At 34.7% G+C, this 14,124-nt stretch overlaps 1 non-coding gene across 1 annotated transcript; it reads right to left on the minus strand.

Moving 5' to 3' along the window:
• Positions 1-4,299: 4,299 nt before the first annotated feature.
• LOC117913712 lies at positions 4,300-4,406 on the minus strand. Its single transcript, XR_004651147.1, has one exon. It is a non-coding gene; the product is annotated as a small nucleolar RNA R71 (small nucleolar RNA).
• Positions 4,407-14,124: the final 9,718 nt, after the last annotated feature.

Genomic DNA, 14,124 nt, shown 5'->3' on the forward strand with positions numbered 1-14,124 from the left:
AATCCCGTTTTTAAATAAACTTGCTACATTTCCTTTCAGGTAAGCAATTTTCTTTAATTTTAAAATATTTTTTCATTTTCCTTGATTTTTAATAAGAATGAATGAATTTTTTCATAATTCCAAAATAATGGAATTTGTGATATTAATTCATACAAAATAAATTGGGCTTTGGTGGGGGACCTACATATGAGTTTTCTTTTCTGATTGCCAACTGTTATGCTTAATGAATATTGCTCGATCTTTGTCTTGCTCTTTGATATGCATGTGATAATTTTATACTTGAGTTAACCTTATTTCCATTATAGCGCATTATTACTTGTTGCTAAGGTACGTTCTTAGTCCTACTTCATTTATTTATTCGTTATCATGCTCGATTCATTTTATTATTTGATTATTTCATTGGTCTCTGTTAATTTCCTTATCAATTGCTACACTTGTTTCACCTTATTTAGTAGAGACCCATTTTTAGGGGCTTAGAGGGTACTACGGTCTTTACCGTATCTTCCCAATAAGTAACCTGACCCTCGAACCCAGGTTTGGTTTTTCATAGACCGTCTTTTCCAAATAAGGAGTCACACTTAGGGTTTTTATTTTATTTTATTTTGTTTTCCCTTAAAAAATAAAACAAAAATAAGTGGCGACTCCAAGTTTTTTTTCTAAAAATCATTTTTTTACCAAATAAATAAAAAAAAGAGTTGTGTCATCGAGTGGGAACGCATCGAACCAAAATACGAGGTCCACAAAATGGCGACTCCCCTGGGGAGATTTAGAGGGTCAAACTTGAACTTAAGATGAGACAAATGTGGTGTTTGATTAGGTGATTAATGGATACCTTCCCTCTGTGCTTCTCTATGCTTGAGTTATCATAGCACATTAAGGATTTTGATGTGGTGATTTTCTATGCTTGACCGCTATATCCATTTGGGACATTGACATGCTGATGATATTAATTGATTCTCTTGATTGTCTTAGCATATTGATTTTGTTCTTGCCATGATTATCTTACCCACTTTGACATGTATGTTCATATTTTTGTATATCTTGTTTGTCTTAGTGATTGACTCATTTTCTTGGATATTATCTTGATCATCTTTGAACATGCTATCTTTGTTTCTATTCATTTGATTTTTATATTCTTATTTAGCTTGTCTATGGATATGGATGATATACCTGTGTTTTGCTTGACTGCCTGTTGCATGACTGCTCTTTTCCTGTGTGTTTGCATGTTGCTTGTCCATGTGGGCCGCATATATATCCCCTTACCTCCAATCATATGGTTTCGATCATTTTCTTCATTTTAGTTCTTACATTTGCAAGTGTGAGGCCTTGTGTGTGCTTGTTTCTCTGACCGAGCCAATTGGTTAGGAGTAGGGTCTAGCAACGGGATATATCAATGTTTGGGAGCATTCTGAAGGAAATGGACATACTAATGCTGATTGGAGTCCAATCTTTGAAGACCTGTATAGCCTAGAGCTAGGTTTCATGGATATTTGTGTGACCAGTGTGTTTCATTTTCTGCTTTAACTTCATAGAATTTTCGGATCCACCCACACCACTCATTTTGCACTTTAGTTTACTACTGAGTGTTGAGAGTTGTGAGAGCTTTCATAATAGAAAACCCCCCTGGGATGTCGAGGTAGTTCATGTGTGGAGGTGATGACCACCTTGCATGGAAGCGCCCCATCTCTTTAGAGGCGTGCAGAGGGTTGCGTACCGTCGAAGGGTATGATCACTTCTGCTAGGGATTCTTTAAAGTCCACTCTTCTTCTTTTTAGAGCCACCTTGACCTTGTAGGTTGAGCTTTAGATCTTTCAATCAGAATTTTCTTTCTTAACACGTGGGTGCATCTGTGGGCCTTCAAAGTCGGTTCAGTAGTGATAGGTCTAGTTACCTTCGTTACTATCTCTAGTATATTTGCTCAAAATTGGATATCAGTTTGATTACTTCCGGGTTACCTTTCGACATATTTGATAGACATTCCTTGTGGAGTTTCCCTTACATAGTATCTTATCTAGTATTTCCACTATTGTAGGAGTATTGACACATTCTATCTAGGTTCATCTTCTTAGATCAGAGTTAGGGGTAGATTGATCAGAGCATCAGACCAGTCAGACCTGAGATTAGATCAGAGGGATATGGATTCGTAGGTGGTTACCGTCGATCAGTTTGCTTCAGCCATGGCTTCAATTCAGGAGACTATAGTTGGCCTCTACCAAAGGATAGATGGGTAACAGGCCCAGCAGGTCTCGCATCAGGATGACTTATAGTATGACCCTATAGTACAGATAAGTCGATTTAGAGCGACTTATTATCTATGATTTAGCTTGATATTTCATTAGTTTAAGAGTAATTTTATCTCAACAATCATTATTTTTATTATTTTAGGTCTCAAATAGCCAAGAGCACGAAAAGGGTGCAATACGAGGCAAAATTGGAAGAAAAATATGAAGTTTGGCAAAAATGTGAGAACCGCTATGGCGGGAGCTCTCAAGTGCCGTGGCGGCCTCTTGCGTGACAATTTGCTTAACTTACCCAAGAGGAAAGCACCGTGGCGAGAAAGACTTAAGCGTTGCGACACACGCATGTGGAAAATCATAGTTGGGGACCCGAGACAAAACCGCTACGGCAAGAGGAACTTGTCCGTCATGGCACCCAAAGGAATTTTAGAAATCCTTAGGACCAGAGACTAAATCGTTGCGGCTGGAGGCATTGAGCATCACGACCCGATATTTAAAAATTGAAAATTATTCGTTCTTATCTCATTCTGTTCAGATTCGAATTAGGTGAGACGTCAGTTTGCGATACTAGGGCTATAAATAGACAAAAGTAAGGTTTATTTTGGAGAGCTTAGAGAGCTAGGAGAGGAAGAAGCTTAGAGAACAAGAAGGGGATTTTCAAATTTCCTTCCATTTTTCTAGTTTATTCTTCTTTTTTCTTTAGGATTGTAATTCAGGATCTTTGCTTTTCATCTTAACATGAACTAATTTCCTTTGTCTGGGGCTGAGATGTATAGATCAGTCACAATTTATGTTTTTGATTAGTTTAATTTAATTATATGTTTTGCATCAATTTATTTGTGTATCTATTCTACACTTAATGCTCTCAATTCTTAAGGACCCAAGTTTTGATTGATTTTATGATTTAGGTTGATAACGAGAGTTAGAATCTAAATTAGATCTATAGAATAGATTACATTAGAATGAATGAATAGTAGAGATACATTACCATGTTCTAAGAGATTAATAGTTAAATCTATAAGAATTCCATAGATCTTAATTACTCCTTTAGACTTAAATTCACATGGAGATATGTTGGGTTAGTAATTTAAGGAGCAATCTGATATATTTTGAGAGAAAATATTGGTTGGCTTAGGGAATTAAATCTCCATATAAAGCATAACAGAAATTAGGTTAAGTAATCAATTGCATGAAAGTGTTTGTAGTAAAACCAAAAGCCCTAGATCGTTTAAATCATAAGAGTTTGAATTTATTTTCTTTAACTATTTAAGTTACCTTCTTTTGCAACTTTAAAAATTCAGTTGATCAAATAGCAGTGGGAATAATAAAATTTAGTAATTAGTAGCATAGTCCTTGTGGGTTCAATATCCATACTTAGGTACAATTATATTACTTGAACGATTCATATACTTGCGAACTAGCACATCAAGTTTTTGGCGTCGTTGTCGGGGACTTTTTGTTACTAATATTAATACCAATTATTTCTTTGATATTTGATTTATTTTCTTTTATTCTTACTCAATTGTTTTTCCCTTTTTAGCTTTTCTTAGTGTATGAGATGTATAAGGGGTTTGGACTTAGTACCAATCGACCTTGATATCAACAAAACACTGTGAAAGCTAAATCGGAAACACAAGCAACAAGTAATTCAAGAGGTTCTTGCAATAGGGGATGAGAATCATGATGATAATGGAGTCCCAAACAGGGCACTCAAGGATTATTTTGTTCCTAATGTGGGTGTCTCAAGCATTTGAAGGCTGCCCATCCAAGCTAACAATTTTGAGGTCAAACAGGAAATTATTCAAATGATTCAATCTTCGGTTCAATTTAGAGGATTGGCCAATGATGATCCTAATCAACATATTGCAAATTTCTTAGAAATTTGCGATACCTTCAAGCATAATGGTGTGACCGATGATGCAATAAGACTCGATTGTTTCCATTCTTTCTAAATAACAAGGGTAAGGCATGGTTAATTTCATTACCTCTGGGGACAATCACTACATGGGATGAACTGGTTAACGTTTTTCTTGCTAAATACTTCCCACCAGCAAAATCTGCAAAGATGAGGAATGATATAACTAACTTTTTATAGCAAGATCAAGAGTCTCTTTATGAAGCTTAGGAGAGGTTCAAAGATCTTTTAAGAAAGTGTCCACACCATGGCTTACTAATGTGGATGCAAGTGCAAACGTTCTATAATAGTTTGCACCCTAATACTCAAACCATGGTGGATGCAGCAAGCGGATGAGCTTTTATTAATAATACACCGAATGAGGGATACCGACTTATAAAAGTGATGGCTAGCAACAATTTCTTGAAGTCTATGGATAGAAATGCACAAAAGATGACAGACAGGGTTCATGATATCGATGTTTTTAATAATTTGGCTGCTCAAGTTGCAATTTTAAATAATAATTTTAAGAAACTGAATGTTGCTGCCGTTTCTAATTTAGTTTGTGAAAATTGTGCAAGTAATCATCCTAGGTTGGAGTGTCAAGTTGGAGGCCCATACGAAGCAAACTCATCTGAACAAGTGAACTATGTGGCCAATAATCAACGTCAATACTATCCCAACTCCAACTATTTCAACCAAGGGTGGAGGAATCATCCGGACTTCTCATGGAGTAACAACGCTCATGTGCAAAAACCACCCTCTGGTTTCCAATCTCAAGAGAATAAGCCAAACTTGGAAGAAGTTTTCACCCAATTTATGCAAAAGACTAATGATTTTATTGATGATACTAAAGCAAATTTTAGGAACCAAGGTGCAAGTATTCGCAACCTTGAGCATAAAGTGGGGGAGATTTCTAAGTTATTGACAGAGAGAACTCAAGGAGCACTTCCTAGTATCATTGAGAGAAATCCTAAGGAGCATGTAAAGGCCATAACTCTTAGAAGTGGGAAGGAGTTAGAATAATCAAAGGAGGCCGAGTAGCAAGTAAATAACGAGGATACTTTGGTTCCCAAGGAACAAGATGCTTCCACTCTTATACAACCATCTATTCCAAAACCATCATCTAATGTTGTCTCTTTTCCTCAAAGGCTAAAAAAAACAAAATTTAGATAAGAAATTTTCTAAATTTATTGATATTTTTAAGAGCTTACATATCAATCTTCATTTTGTAGATATGCTGGAGCAAATGCCGAAATATGCTAAATTCTTAAAAGAGGTGTTATTGAATAAGAGGAAATTAGTGGACAATGAGAAGGTGATGCTCACTGAAGAGTGCAGTGCCATTCTTCAAAGGAAGCTTCCTCCTAGGCTAAAAGATCCAGGGAGTTTCACTATACTTTGCACTATTGGTGATTTCGATTTTGATAAAGTTTTATGTGATCTTGGTGCAAGTGTTAATTTAATGCCTCTTTCTATTTTCAGGAAACTTGAACAAGGGGAAGTGAAGCCTACTACGGTTATCTTTGCATAGATCTATCAAACATCCAAGAGGCATTATTGAGGATGTTTTGGTAAAAGTGGATAAGTTTATATTTTCGGTCGATTTTATTGTATTAGATATGGAAGAAGACCGGGAAGTTCCACTTATATTAGGAAGACCTTTTCTTGCTAGAGGTAGAACTCTTATAGAGTTCATCAAGGTAAGTTGATTTTAAGGGTTCAAGATGAACAAGTTATGTTTAATGTTTTTTCGGCTATGAAATTTCCATCTGATGTTGATGCATGCTTTGCAATCAGTGTTTTGGATAGGGTGGTAGCTGAAACATTTCATGAAACTTTTCCCACTTCACCTTTAGAGAATTGTATAATGAATGGTAGAAATTTAGGAACTCTTTGTGATGATGATGATATAATAGAATGTGTTAATAATCTTGATGCATTGCCAACTTATGAGTTTCCAAGAAAATGAAATTTTGAGGAATTAGAGGCCATTCATGTTAACAATCATACATTAAAGAAGGAGCCTCCTAAACTTGAACTTAAATTGTTGCCATCTCATCTCAGGTATGCTTTCTTAGAAGATTCTAGTTTTATATTGTTATTAATAACCCTTCTTTGAATGATTTGGAGGAGGAAAAACTATTAAGAGATTTGAGGGAGCATAGGAAAGCTATTGGATGAACTATTGATGACATCAAGGGAATAAACCCATCGATTCACATGCATAAGATCCTATTTGAAGAAAGCTACAAGCCAACAGTTCAACCACAACGAAGATTAAATCCATCTATGCAAGAAGTGGTTAAGAAAAAGGTTGTGAAGCTTTTGGATGCACGTATAATTTATCCAATCTCGGATAGTACATGGGTATGTCCAGTTCAAGTAGTTCCTAAAAAGGGACGTATAACTGTAGTGAAAAATTATAATAACAAACTTATCCCCACAAGAACGATAACCGGTTGGAGAGTTTGTATTGATTACCAGAAGCTTAATGATGCCACAAGAAATTATCACTTTCATTTACCCTTCATTGACCAAATAGTGGAGAGACTTTCTGGTCATGATTATTATTGTTTTCTAGAGGGATATTCGGGATACAATCAAATCCCCATAGCACCGAAAGATCAAGAGAAGACCATTTTTACATGCACATATGGCACTTTTGCTTATTGACGAATGCCATTCAGTTTATGCAATGCTCCAACCACTTTTCAACATTGCATGATGTCCATTTTCTCCGATATGATTGAAAAATGCATTGAAGTGTTTATGGATGATTTTTTTGTTTGTGGTTCTTCTTTTGATGATTGCCTTTCTAATCTTTCTTTGGTTTTGCAGCGATGTGTTGACACAAACTTGGTTTTAAATTGGGAAAAATGTCATTTTATGGTAAGAGAAGGTATTGTATTGGGACATTGAATTTCTGTAAAAGGAATTGAGGTGGATCATGCCAAGATAGATGTGATTGAGAAGCTGCCACCACCTACAAATGTTAAGGGAGTTAGAAGTTTTCTTGGTCATGCATGATTTTATAGAAGATTCATTAAGGACTTTTCAAAAATTTCTAAACCTCTTTGTGATTTATTGGCTAAGGAGGCAATTTTTTATTTTTCTAAAGAATGTTTAAATTCTTTTGAAACTCTTAAGTCTAAACTAATATCTTCTCTTGTTATTGTTGCACCTGATTGGGAATTGCCTTTTACATTGATGTGTGATGCTAGTGACTTTGCTATAGGTGTTGTTTTAGGGCAGTGGAAAGGTAAAATTTTTCACGTGATTTATTATGCTAGCAAGGTTTTAACAGAGGCTTAAGTAAATTATGCAACTACTAAAAAATATCTTTTAGCAATTGTTTATGCTTTTGAAAAATTTCGATCTTATTTGATAGGTTCTAAGGTGATTATCTATACCGACCATTCATCTTTGAGGTATTTGTTTGCTAAGAAAGATGCAAAGCCAAGGCTACTTCGTTGGATCTTGCTGCTACAAGAATTTGACTTGGAAATCAAAGACAAGAAAGGAACTGAGAATTTAGTTGCAGATCATCTTTCTCGGATGAATCATGTGGAGCCTAATGAAGGAGTTGATGATGATATTAATGAAAGATTTCATGATGAGCAACTTTTTGTAGTTGAAGAAGCGCTATGGTATGCAGACATTGTTAACTATTCGGCTAAGAAGATTTTGCCTCCCGAGCTTACTTATCAAAGGATGAAGAATTTTTTCTCAGATCTCAAGTACTATATATGGGATGATCCTTTCTTATATAAGCAATGTCTTGATCAAATAATTAGGAGATGTGTGCCAGAAGAGGAGATGAAGAGTATTCTACATCATTGTCATTCCCATGAAGTTGGAGGACATTTTGGAGCTACTAAAACTGCAACCAAACTTTTACAATAAGGATTTTATTGGCATTCTCTTTTTAAAGATTCATTTAATTTTGTTGCCAATTGTGATAGATGTCAAAGGGTTGGGAATATATCTATGAAAAATGAGATACCTCTAACAAATATTTTAGAAATAGAATTGTATGATGTATGAGGTATTGATTTTATGGGTCCTTTTCCATCCTCTTATGCTAATCATTTTATTTTGGTTGTTGTAGATTATGTTTCCAAATGGGTTGAAGCTAAGGCGCTGCAAACCAATGATGCTAGGGTGGTGGTTAAATTTCTTAAGAAGAACATTTTTATAAGATTTGGTACACCAAGAACTATCATAAGTGATGGGGGATCTCATTTTTGTAACAGTCAATTTGAGTCACTATTGGGTAAATATGGAGTAACACATTGTATAGCTACTCCTTATCATCTGCAAACAAGTGGTCAAGTTGAGGTATCTAATCGTGAGCTCAAGCGAATTTTGGAGAAAACAGTTAATTCTTCTAGGAGGGATTGGTCAAGGAAGTTGGATGACGCTTAATGGGCTTATAGAACGACATTCAAGAAACTTATTGGGATGTCTCCATATCAATTGGTTTATGGTAAATCGTGTCATTTTCTGGTTGAGTTAAAGTACAAATCATTTTGGGCTATTAAACTTTTGAATTTTGACTTATGAATTGTAGGGGAGAAGAGATTGTTACAATTAAATGAGATAGAAGAGTTTCGTAATAATGCTTATGAGAATGCTAAGATTTATAAGGATAAGGCAAAAAGATGGCATGATAAGCATATTTAGGAGCGCAATTTTGACGTTGGTCAACAAGTTCTTCTTTTCAACTCACATCTCAAGCTTTTTCCGGGTAAATTAAGATCGCAATGGTCTGGTCCTTTCATAGTTAACAAGGTTTTACCATCAGGAGTAATAGAAGTTCATCATCCATCAAATGGAACTTTTACAGTGAACGGGCAATGATTGAAGCACTATTTAGGAGGAAATTTTAGCACCGAAAAGGTGTTTGTTGTGCTTTCAATTCCGAAGTAGAAAAGTGGAGAAAGTCTAACTAACAACTTAAATTTTAGCGCTTTTTGGGAGGTAACCCGATTTATTTTCAGCAATTTTTATTTTTGAATTTTGAATTATTTTTAGTTGTTAAGATTTTTATTAATTTTGTTTATTTTGTTTCAAAGTAATTTAGTTAGTGAATTTTTAGAGTTAATTTTTTGGTAGTTTAGGATTTATTTTTATTTTTATTTTTAACTACTTTTTCTTTATTTTCAGGAGAAAAATGGCTTTTTTACATACCTAGTGAAAGGCGCGGCAGGGGAAGGCATTGAGTGCGACAACTGACTCTTTAAACAGTGCTCATAAGAAGACTCAAGGCTAAACCGCCGCGGCAAGTAAGGCTTTGTGCCACAACGGTCACCCCCAATTGAATTTCTCTTGTAAAAATTCGAGCTTGGCACCGTGGCGGAAAGACTTGAGCGCTGCTGCGCAATAAGTAAGTGGGTGCTTTAAAAGACCATCTTCCTTCATTTTTCACAAATAGTTTTTCTCATTTTCTCATCTTTTCTCCATTTTCTCTCTATCTTTCGATCTTAATCATATTTAAACTCTAAATTCTTTGTTTTCTTTTGGGATTACTCACAGGTTTTAGAGATTTGGCAAGATTGAAGCTTCATTTGGTGTAATTTTGGAAGTGAAATCACTGATCCAGTCCGTCTTCTTGTTGGGTTGCGATTTGGGGTGATTGTTTCTACCTTTTTGCTGTAATTTGGTAAGGATTTCTACATTTGATTTTCGTTTATGTTATTTGTTGTTGGATTGTAGATTGTGTTGAATATGGATACATTGGGAAGCAAGAAAAGAAAGGGCAAGGGTGTGATAAAATTTGATAAAACCATATTTGTTAGTGAAAATGCCCAGAAGAGATATTATGACTCTGTTTCAAACCAAAACCCGATAGCTGAGAGAGGTTTGTGTGTAATTGGAATAAATTGGCCAAGCATTACTGTTAATATTGGGGAGAGAAAATGGGATGATTTTTGTGCTCAACCTCTAGCTGCTATCGTCCCGATTGTTAGAGAATTTTATGCTAATGTGCCTGAACATCATCACAAAAAGGTATTTGTGAGAGGAAAACAAGTAGGTTTTAACGGACATGCTATTAATGTCTTTTTCAACTTGCCTGATATTAAGAATGATGATTATACTACTTTTCTTGGTGGAAAAATTGATTATCAAGAGGTATTAAGGACTATTGCAGTTTTGGGGTACTCAATGGAGGATGTCAGATGATAAACCGGTCATCTTCCCAAGTTTTGGGTTAACTAGGGAATGTAAAGCTTGGTATTATTTCTTGGCGGCGAGGTTAATGCCAGTGAGACATTTTAGTGACATTAATAAAGAACGGGCAGTGCTTTTTTATTCTATTGTTACTGGAAAGTCTCTGGATTTGGGGAAATTTATATCATCTCATATCATTCAGTGTGCTAAGCAATCATCCATGTCCTTATTTTATCCGTCATTGATTACTGCTATGTGTGCTGCTAGCGGGGTCCAATATGGACCGAATGAGGAGGCTTTAGCTCTTATGTCGACAATAATTGATAATAAGGTGCAAGCAATGAAAGGGAATGACAGAATGGGGCTGACTGCTTAGGGTTCACAGGTAAGGCGACAATCTTCTTCTTCAAAACCCCTTACTATGGCCGAGTGTATGGAAAAATTAAAGGGCTAGGTTACTCATTAGGGTGAGCAGCAGCAGCAACTGATTGATTATCAGTATTCCTCTAATAATACTATTGGAGAGATGATGAAGATGTTGGCGATTGGAATGATGATGGATATATCTCAGTTCCCGACTATGCCAGTTTTTCTGGGTTGTCCACAACAAAGGAGCATGCCTCTTCACAGCCAATGGAGGATGGCGGAGATGTTGGTGGTGATGAGAATGATGATGAGGAGCTACAATAAATTTTTATGTTTTATTTTTTGCTATTGTTTATTTTATTTAGTTTTTATTTATGTTTTATTTTATTTTAGTTTGGTTTGTATAAACTAAATCATGATTACTGATGAGCTAACAATCTTATTTGGTTACAAGAATTTTCTTCTTCTTTTTCTTTTAAGACACTACTAAATGAGAAATGAGCGATTTTTTGATGTGTCCCAAAAAATCATCAAAAATGGAGTTTTCTTTTCCTTAATTTTTCCTTACCTTATTTTCTTTTATTCATTGAGGGAAATGAAGGTAATTAAGTTTGGGGGGGATGATTAATTTCTTTTGGGTTTAGCTAAGTTCAGTTAAAAATGTTTTTGAAACTTCTTGATTTTTGAGCATTATTTTTTTTTGTTATTCGAGTTGATTCATATAGTCAATGATAATATATTGATTGCTATGATGCATGGTTGTTGAGATGGAATTTGATATTACTTAGATTTTGAGGATAATTTGGATGTTTATTCTATTTGGATTTGAGATTCGATGTTGGTCTAGTATGGTGATTTTGATAACGATCCTGTTTTGCATGCTTAGAGACATTTTATTTAGACAATTGTGGATGATTAGAGATCTCAACAAATTTTAGAACTTGATTGATTGTTACTGAAGGCGAAATCATAGATTTTCATGTTACTTAGGAGATGATTTAGGCCATTTTTGGATCGTTTGAGCTTTTCTTACCTTACCCTGAATATTTTATCCGTTAGTTACCTATTTGAGCCCTTTTATATAATGTTAGCCTTATTTTTCTTTCTTTAAGCCTATCTTCCTACCTATTTTAAGCCTAAACACTTATCCTTACCCTTGATGAGAACATTTACATGTTTGTTATTTATTTTGTTTGAGAGCAAAAATATTTTATTGAGGAAAGGATGGAAAAGTGTATTGTTAACCCCAGTATAATAGAGAAATAAGTTTGGGGGTTTTAAAGAAAAAAAAGGGAGGGGGGGGGGGGGGGGGGGGAGAGAGAGAGAGAGAGAGAGAGAGAGAGAGAGAGAGAGAGAGAGAGAGAGAGAGAGAGAGAGAATGGCATTAGTGGTGAAATATGTTTATGAGCACGAAAGAAAGAAAAAGTATGAAAATTTTCAAGATGATATGAAGTTATGTTAGTATTAAAAGCTCTTGAATCTGTTACATTTTGTTCAATTGTGAGTGTTTTCATTCTTTGGATTTATTCTTTCCATTCTTTGTGAGCCAACACCTTAGCCTAACATTGCAAGCTTATTAAAGACTTTTTGATCGAGGTAACATGATGAGTCTACATTAGTGGAGATTAACAAGAAAGCCAAGCCTATGAGATTTGATATCATACATTACTTTTTAGAGGTCGACTTTGTCTATGATTGTTTTTATAAAATTATCTAGGTAGTAGAATTGATTGTTTGAAAGGTTGCTTACTTGGATTTTTCAGAAGATTGAAGGTTTGAATGGAATGAATGTCTTAGTGACCTTTCTAATTTTTGTAATGTTCGATAGATTCTTGACGGCTTTGTGTTATTAGTAATTTTTGAGACAATATTATGAATTAAACTTGACGAATGAATTTGATTATGAAAGTTTGAGAAGTTTTGAGTCTTGATTTAGTTTGTGATTTAATTGTTTTTAGGATAGTTTTAGGTTATATTTTATTTTGTTTTTGCTCGAGGACTAGCAAAATGTTAAGTTTGGGAGAATTTGATAAGTCGATTTAGAGTGACTTATTATATATGATTTAACTTGATATTTCATTAGTTTAAGGGTAATTTTATCTCAACAATCATTATTTTTATTGTTTTAGGTCTCAAATAGCCAAGAGTACGAAAAGGGAGCAATATGAGGCAAAATTGGAAGAAAAATATGAAGTTCTGTGAAAATGTGAAAACGGTCGTGGTAGGAGCTCTCAAGTGCCACGACAGCCTCTTACGTGACAATTTGCATAACTTACCCGAGAGGAAAGCGTCACGGCGCATGCATGTGGAAAATCATAGTTGGGGACCCGAGACAAAACTATTGCGGCGGGAGGAACTTGCCTACAATGGTGCCCAAAGGAATTTCATAAATCCTAAGGACCCGAGACTAAAGTGTTGCGGCAAGAGGCATTGAGTGTTGCAGCCCAATATTTAAAATTTGAAAATTATTCATTATTATCTAATTCTATTTAGATCTGAATTAGGTGGGATGTCAGTTTGTGATACTGGGGCTATAAATATAAAAAGTAGGGTTTATTTTGGAGAGCTTAAAGAGCTGGAAGAGGAAGGAGTTTAAAGAACAAGAAGGGGATTTGCAAATTTCTTTCTATTTTTTTGGTTTATATTCCATTTTCTTTAGGATTATAATTCAGGATGTTTGTTCTTCATCTTAACAAGAATTAATTTCCTTTGTCTAGGGCTGAGAAGTAGCTCAATCACGATTTATGTTTTTGATTAATTTAATTTAATTATCTCTTTTGCATCAATTTATTTGTGTATTTATTATGCACTTAATGCTCTCAATTCTTAAGGGCCCAAGTTTTGATTGATTTTATGATTTAGGTTGATAATGAGAGTTAGAATCTAAATTAGATCCATAGAATAGATTACGTTAGAATGAATGAATAGTAGAGATACATTACCATGTTCTAAGAGATTAATAATTAAATCTATAATAATTCCATAGATCTTAATTACTCCTTTAGACTTAAATTCACATAGAGATATGCTGGGTTAGTAATTTAAGGAGCAATCTGATATATTTCGAGAGAAAATATTGGTTGGCTTAGGGAATTAAATCTCCAAATATAGCTTAATAAAAATTAGGTTAAGTAATCAATTGCATGAAAGTGTTTGTAGTGAAATCAAAAGCCCTAGATCGTTTAAATCATAAGAGTTTGAATTTATTTTCTTTAACTGTATAAGTTACCTTCTTTTGCAACTTTAAAAATTCAGTTGATCAAATAGCAGTGGGAATAATAAAATTTAGTAATTAGTAGCATAGTCCTTGTCGGTTCGATATCCGTACTTAGATACAATTATATTACTTGAACGATTCGTATACTTGCGAACTAGCACATCAAGTACCACCACCCCCTCCACCTAGTCAATCAGCACCATAGGCTATACCTTTTACTTTGCATAGTCAGACCA

Source organism: Vitis riparia, chromosome 4 (assembly GCF_004353265.1).
Source record: "Vitis riparia cultivar Riparia Gloire de Montpellier isolate 1030 chromosome 4, EGFV_Vit.rip_1.0, whole genome shotgun sequence".
Taxonomy (NCBI): domain Eukaryota; kingdom Viridiplantae; phylum Streptophyta; class Magnoliopsida; order Vitales; family Vitaceae; genus Vitis; species Vitis riparia.